Genomic DNA, 8,124 nt, shown 5'->3' with positions numbered 1-8,124 from the left:
AGCTGAGGATTGGGAACCTGAAATGACCCAATCATAGAGCAATACTGACGAATATCTTGCATATCATCATAGAATCTTCATCTGGTGATGGATAGAGATAGAGACAGAGACCCACACAGGAGCACTGGACTGAGCTCCCAAGGTCCCAATGAGGAGCAGAAGGAGGGAGAACATGAGCAAAGAATTCGGGACCACGAGGCGTGCATCCACCCACTGAGACAGTGGAGCTGATCTATGGGGAGCTCACCAAGGCCAGCTGGACTGTGACCGAAAAAGCATGGGATAAAACCGGACTCTCTGAACATGGCGAACAATGAGGGCTGATGAGACACCAAGGACAATGGCAGGGGGTTTTGATCCTACTTAATGTGCTGGCTTAGTGGGAGCCTAGCCAGTTTGGATGTTCACCTTCCTAGATATGGACGGAGGGGGGAGGACCTAGGACTTACCACAGCGCAGGGAACCCGGACTGCTCTGTGGACTGGAGAGGGAGGGGGAGAGGAGTGGGGGGAGTGGGAGAAGGGTGGGAGGAGGGGGAGAGGAGTGGGGGGAGGGGGAGAAGGGTGGGAGGAGGGGAAGGGAAATGGGAGGCTGGGAGGAGGTGGAAACTTGTTTTTTGTTTATGTTTTTTTTTCTTCTTTTAGCAATAAAAAAAAAAAGGCTCGATGTAACCAACATTCAAATCTTGCTAACTTCCCTAAGGGTACGAGCAGTAATTCATGGAGAATCTGTAAGTTAGCAACCTTGGATAGTTGGGCTCTTTCTGCAATAATACTGGCTACTGTTATTATTTTTGAAGTCCTACAGGTCCTTCTGACGGCTCTGATACTGAGGCACAATGTCCAGTTCAGGCAACAGTCCTACTGAAACGTCGCTCTAGTCTCCCACCCCTCCCGGGGCTGCACTTGAGCTGTAGAGGTTCTCTGTTTCCTAGTGCCCATCCTGGACCCTCTTCCGGGCTCTTAGGAGGAAAGAGGCAAAGTGGACAAAAGCCATTCAGGTCAACAACTTGATCCTATGTTTGGTCTTGGGATCTATTCCAGAGTCTTGGAATTTAGCAGTTAAATAGTTTTGATTTCTCTGGAAAAATCCAGCTGCCTTGCTTATTCGAAGTTATTGTGTGTTTGTGTTGCAATCCACACATTTACTAGTTTATATTTGTCTTCTGCTTCCATTTGGGAATATTTTTACAGAACAACTACTCTAAAAACTCAGTTCCCTGAACAGGCATAACAGGAGAAGCATCAAGAGTCAAGGAAAGTAACAAGGACCAGGTGCCTTGTTTGTCTCAGTCGCCTGGCTAGCTTACACAAGAAATAACCACACAGAAACTGTATTAATTAAAATACTGTTTGGCCATTAGCTTTAGCTTCTTATTGGATAACTCTTTCATATTAGTTTAACCTATCTACATTAATCTGTGTATCGTCATATGGCAGTGGCTTTCTGGAGATTCTAACTGGCATCCATCTCTGGTGGAGGATCCATGGCTTCTCTGTGACTCTGCTCTTCTTCCTCCCAGCGTTAAGTTCTATTATTCCCATCTACCTAAGTTCTGCCCTATCAAAAGTCCAAGCCAGTTTTTTATTCATTAACCAATGCAAGCAACAGACAAAGAGAAGAAATCCTTCCCCAGTGCAAGAGCTGGGCAGTGGTGGTGCATGCCTTTAATTCTCACACTCAGAGGCAGAGGCAGATGAATCCCTGTAAGTTTGAGACCATCTTGGTGTACAAAGTGAGCTTCAAGAGAGCCAAGACTATACAGAGGGACCCTATTTTGAAAAACAAAATAACAAACAAACAAAGTCTTGCAAGATTCATTACAGCTATGAACATGAGCACAAGCCTGAAAATGGAAAAACTATTACAGAATGTGCTGTGCCACTTCAAATATTCAGGGTAATCCGCGAAATCGTAACTCATTGAAATGAAGGATGCAGGGACAACAGAAGCATAGAAAGCTATGTTAAATAAATAAAAGCAAAGAGAGTTGGGAAGAACATAATGAAGAAGAATAAAAGAAATCAAAACATTATAAATCAGTAAAAGAGAAACAAAAAACCCAACAGATTTCCCAATTATAAAAAAATAAAAAATAAATCTAGATTAAAAATCTTTATAAAAGGAATAAAAGTAACATATGAGTATTTCTTTAGTCTGGAGAGACAGCTCAGTGATTAAGAGCATTTGTGTTCTTGTACAGGACCTGAATTTGATTCCCAGCACCCACATGATGAAACTCCAATTCCAAGGAATCCAGTACCCACTTCTAACCTCTGTACAAACCTGGTACACATGTGGTGGGCAGACATTCATGCAGGCGAAACACCCATACACATAAAAAATAAGATACTTTTTAAAAGCATGATTTTTAAACTAAGATAAAGTCAAGTTTCTAATTAGTAATAAAATAAGTATATTTCTAAAAGTATTTTAAAAAATTACAATCTTAAGGGCCAAAGAATAAAGAAGTTGAGGTGTTTGAGCAACTCCATTCTGGGTCCTTGAAAGTCTGATTCTACAAGCCCAGTACATGGTTGGGTAGGGACAGCAAAGCCTTTTGATCCTTTTCAGTTGTTCTCCTATACCCGATATCCCCACCCCTCATCCTCCACCCAACCCCTTCCCTTAGCCTACAATGACCTTACCTTAGTAATTTGCTTTCTTGAATAGCAGCGGCCCCTGGTGGCTAGTTGTAGCCTTACAGTCTGTGAGCAGGGCAAGCTCCCTTCCTCCTGAGACAGCTAATTCCTGGTGAACTGGGGTTAGCTAGGAAGTATATTCCAGTACACTGGGAGTGTGGAAAGCAAACCCAGCTCCGAGACTGGTCATGTTGGAGGACCTGCCATTCTACTTACAAGGCCTCCTAAGTATTAGTCACCCTGTTGAAGGGATGTTACTTAGTGTGTATAAATCACACCCCTGGAACTTCAGAGTTCCTAAGCTCTATAGCATTCTCAAATGACATATACATAGCTCCAGATGTCAGTCCATAATCTGGCCTCAGGCTCTCAAACTCAAGGAATTTTTTCAGTTGATGAAATGTTTTTCTAGCGACAGAGGGTTGGAAGCACCATTCCCCATGTACTTCCCTGCCTGAGCTGGGCCTCCTGCTAACTGCACCCTTCAACTTGTTGGTCTCTGGCCCTACTGCCTTCTACAGCTGCCTTCTTTGGTCTCCTTTCACAAGAGGCTATTGAAGGCAAACTGAGGCTCCATGATTGTCACTATTCCTTTATCTCAAGTCCCCAAGATAGGTCAGTGTGTGTGTGTGTGACATTGCCCTCTCTTAAACATTGCAGATACCTCCATGGAAAGGTGACAAGGAAGGAAAGAAGATAGGAAGGAAGGTAGAAAGGAAGGAAACAACTAGGAAGAAAGAAAGGGACCTTTCAGATGCTACTAACTTCACATGCAAAATCCCAACACAAAGAAAATCATGAAAACACAGCCCTCAAAAGAGTGTTTTGTTTTCTCCAAATATAATCAATCCTGTCATAATGCTCTGTAATGATATTGACTTATAAGACACGAATGTATTCGAAGAGAACAAGAAACTGACATAAAGAATCCATTGCACATTAAGGAAACAGAACTCTGTCAAAGTCACTGAAGAAGGAAACTGACATAATGTTTGAAATGAAAACTCAGTCATATCAGTGGAAAGTCTCAACAGGTGGACAGATAGGGTGAAGGGCTAGATGTCAAAGCTTAGAGGCAATGCGGAGAAATTGGATCATACTATCCAGGTCAGCAAAACTTAAGAGAAGGAGGCACTTTGCAGAGAGATCTTGCAAAAATCGAGGCTGTGGAAGCAAAGACAACACCAGGGGCTTCGGAACCAACACTGAGCTTATTCGCTGTGGCTGAAGGAGTAGGTCTGTTTAGACAGGAATCACAGACATGGCTGCAAGCATACCACCAGACAGCCTCCAATCAGAAGAGACGCCATCACTAGTATCCTAGGAAACAAACGCAGAAAAACGAGACTACAACTCCATGTATTGGCACCTAAAATTCAGAGATTTTAGTCCCTCAGAGGTGTCCGATCCCATCCAGGATCTGAAGAGGATGTCTGAGCTATGCTTTATGGGGTTGAGACTGGACCTGCATAGCAAGTAGGAGATCCTGGACCAGCTAGTGCTGGAGAAGTTTATGATCTCTGTGTGGCCAGAGCTGCAGGCCATAGCGATAGAGAAGGGAGTGAAGAGCTGCAAAGAACTGGAGAAACTACTGAGGAGCGGCGGGAAACCACGCCAATGGTCCATAATCCACTGCCAAGGACAAATGTACCTGCTTAGGCATCCCGGTGCTGAGAATGCTGCAGACACGAAGAATGGATAGGGTGATGTGAGATGGTCACCAGAGCACCCATCAGAGAGCGAGGAGCCCCCCAACAGAGGCCAGGCTCGCCCAGAGTTGCAGAACCTGCTGGAGACTGAAAAGCCGTCCACCAATCAGTCTGTCATCTCCCAAGGACAGATGTCCTTCCTACGTGGTTCCGGTTTGGAAATGGCCAAAGTCAAGGCGGATGACTGGGGTGAGAACATGGTGGTATTGTCGGATGATAGTCTCAGCGGTGACGAGGCTAGTCCGGGATCACAGAACCTGCCAAGGACTGAGTCGTGCATCAGCCAGGAAGAGGAAGTTTTTCTGGAGACGGCTCCTGGCAGCAGAGAGCCAGACTACCTGAGACCTGAGTGGAACCAGGAGAGTGACTTGGTACAGGACTGGGATGACCTGTTTTTACCTCAGGACCCTCAGCCGACGCAGGATCCTGATTCTCTCCAAGCAGAAGCTGCCTCAGTGATGCTCCAGGGAGACAAACATGGATGCGGCCATGCCGGTCACGATGGATGCAGCCACACCGGTCACCCGTATTCTAGCAAACAGGGATACAGCTGTAAATACGGGTCTTCAGAGGCTTAGCAGCTCCAGGGCAGACAGGTTGCCCACTCCCCAAGGAAGGGCCTCCTGTGTGGGCAATACAGAAGATGGGCAGTTAGTGGTCGCTATCCTACGGCCTGAAGAGTCGGTACTTCACCTCGCTGGCCGGGCTCCTTTGGGTGCCATCAATGGAACAAGATTTTTCGTTACAAGTCTCAGTTTATCCTCCACCAGAGGTCCCACACAGGAGACCGACCCTTTCGGTGCCACTTGTGTGAAAAGGGATTTCTGCAGTCCTCAGACCTCAGAGTTCACCAGGGCATCCACATGGGCGAAAAGCCTTACGGGTGTAGCATCTGCAACAAGGTGTTTACCCATGAGTCCTCCCTGCTGGATCACATCAGGATCCACACGAAGGAGACGTCGTACGTGTGTGAGAGCTGTGGAAAACGCTTCAACCACAGGGCAACCTCAAGGTCCATATGGACATCCACAGCAACGTAAGACCCTACAAGTGCATGGAGTGCAACACGGCCTTTCGACAGAAGGGGACGCTGATGGGGCACATGAAAATCCCCTCGAGAGAGGAGGTGCCGTTGTGATTCTATTTCGGGCTTGAGGTCTTTTCCTAGAGAGACAGTTGCTAGGTTACCTCTGTTCCGTGCTTCCTGTACCATGGAAACAGGTAGGATTGTCTCATCTCCTGAAGGTCTGAGGACAAATGGGTTTCACTATGGCCCCCAACTGGTGTTTGTTTGAGACTCTCTGTATCTCTGGCTGTCCCGGAACTCACCATGTAGACCAGGCTAGGCTGAAACTAAAGAGACCCACTTACCTATGTAACCCAGATTGACCACGAACTTGTGACCCCACCCATACCTCTGCTGAGAGTGTTGAGATGCCGCTCCTTGGCAGGCTTTTATACACACATTGTTACTGGTTGATTATGTATTGTCAATATTGAACGGCAAAATGGGAGTGACATTTGTCCCTGATAACACTGTAAAATGTGGCTTTTTCCAATAAATTACTTAGCAAAAGACAAAAAAAAACTTAAGAGAAGATGGGAATGGAGCCTGGAAAGCTTTGGTACATGAGGGAAAGAATAAATCTAGAAATTGTGGGCACGCAAGAAGAATTTCATGCTATAGGCAAAGGAGATATGAGTAACAAAATCATAGAAGAAAATGTTTATATCAGGAGGCAGTCATAACCATTGAGTAACAAAATCATAGAAGAATCAGAGAAAAAAATCTCCACATCTGGAGACTGTCACGACCACTGAGCAGCAAAATCATAGAAGAAAATCTTCACATCTGGATACGGTCACACCCATTGAGCTACAAGAGGCAGACAGGAGACCAGATTGACAGGGCCTTCATATCATATACTCAAAAACAGAGACATCTACAAAAGAGAACATGGATGCTGCAGGAGAGAAGGGCAACATCTTACATGGAAGCAGGCTGATCAGGATAACATTATTCAACAAGAAAACTGTATGGCTAAAGACCTGGGAAAGATTTATTCCAATTTCTGAAAGGTTATTGCTGCCACCCACTATGACAATCAATAAACTATCTATCATATTGAAGAACAATAAAAAACGGACTAAAAGGATTTATGGCCACTAAACCAACTCTACAGAAGATAATAGAAGGAAAACTTTGAATTGAAGAGAAGATTAAACACACCCAAGAGACCACTGAAGGGAAAGTAAACAATATCGTGATTGTTAATAAAAAGATTCTAGAAAAGTGACCTGGACTAGCAGATCACTCTTTGATGACAGGATTCTAAGAGGAAGGGTCAGGAGATGAGAAGATAAAGAAGATTTTTTTTTTAAAAAAAGTTGGGGTCACAAGATCTTGCTCAAAGTATGTCTTATGCCAGAGAAGCATTCTAATAAGTACAGAATCTTATATACAGTCTTTCCTGACAGGGAAAATGTGATAGAGCAACAAAAGCTGTTAAACAATGAGACAGAGTCATTGGGAAGCTAATCAAGCAACCTCAAGGACATCAGAGACAGCTCACCTTGGGACTCTGGCAATAGTAGCCCATTGTTTTCTGAAGTTGACAGTACCCAACTTTCACTTATATATGTTTATAATTTCAACATCTTTTTTCTTGGTCCCTGTGGAGTGGTTCTGATTAGGTCGGGTTTGAAGTCTGTATGTCAGCTGTTAAAATATCTTGCCTGCTTATATCCTAGTTTCAATTCCTTGGAGTACCTTTCCTCCAGCCTGTCAATCAAAAGTGCCTTTTTTTCTTTTTTTTTGCAGATCTGTGTTTCTTATAGGAAGCGTAATTACAGGACCTTTTTCATAATTTATTCTTCTTGTCAGTTACTTTTGATTGCAGAATTGAGACCATTACGTTGAGAGCTGTTATTGAAATTTGTATATTAATTCTTATCATTTTACTGATTTTGTATTGTCCTTTGTTGAGGGCGAGGTCAACCTGAAACTTTCCCTTAATGTATGGAGAATAAACACAATTCTTTTTCTAAACCAAGAACACGCTTAACAGAGCCAGTGATGGCCCCAGTGCCAGGTCCTCACAGGGAACAGTGGCTTTGAATACTTACAGTCAAACTTTTCACTGTAGATGGATTATTTTGTAGGAGGAGAGGTGTACCAACTTACAAATAATGACATGGAGATTTATTATTAATTATCAAAGTGTAGCCTTAGCTTAGATTTGTTCATAACTAGTTCTTGTAATATAAATTAACCCACATTTTTTAAATCTGTGTTTCATCATGTGATTTGATACCTCATCACTCCATACAGCCCATCCTGCTTCCTCATCATTTGTTGGCCAGTCTACTTTTCTTCTTCCCAGAGATTCTTTTCTGCCTGCAAGTCCTACCTATCTCACCTGCCTAGCTATTGGCCATTTGGCATTACACCAACTGCAGCAATATATCTTCAGAGGGTATACAAATACCACACAGCAATAGCCACAGATATGAGACCCAACACAGTAACCATATGTGAGTTCCAAACCCCAATCCCAGTAGCATAAAGAACCGGCAGAAAAGAATTACACACATCATAGTTAAGCAGCATCATAGACCAGACATCAGAGAACATTCTACTGAAACACTACAGTTATCAGCTCATAGAACATTCTTTAAAATGAAATCTTGACACAGAAATCAAGTCCCCAAAAATACAGGAGAGTGGGATGATATAACTATCTGGCCACAATAGAGTAGAGATAGAAATCAAC

The 8,124-nt window shown here is 43.7% G+C and overlaps 1 pseudogene; it reads left to right on the top strand.

Moving 5' to 3' along the window:
• Positions 1 to 4,840: 4,840 nt before the first annotated feature.
• On the top strand, positions 4,841 to 5,489 carry LOC121449924 (annotated as a pseudogene).
• Positions 5,490 to 8,124: the final 2,635 nt, after the last annotated feature.

Source organism: Microtus oregoni, unplaced genomic scaffold (genome assembly GCF_018167655.1).
Source record: "Microtus oregoni isolate MIOR12 unplaced genomic scaffold, Mior012 000006F_ref0000085, whole genome shotgun sequence".
NCBI classification, from domain to species: Eukaryota; Metazoa; Chordata; class Mammalia; order Rodentia; family Cricetidae; genus Microtus; species Microtus oregoni.
The sequence above is the reverse complement of the archived record's forward strand: the minus strand, read 5'-3'. Positions and strand labels throughout refer to the sequence as shown.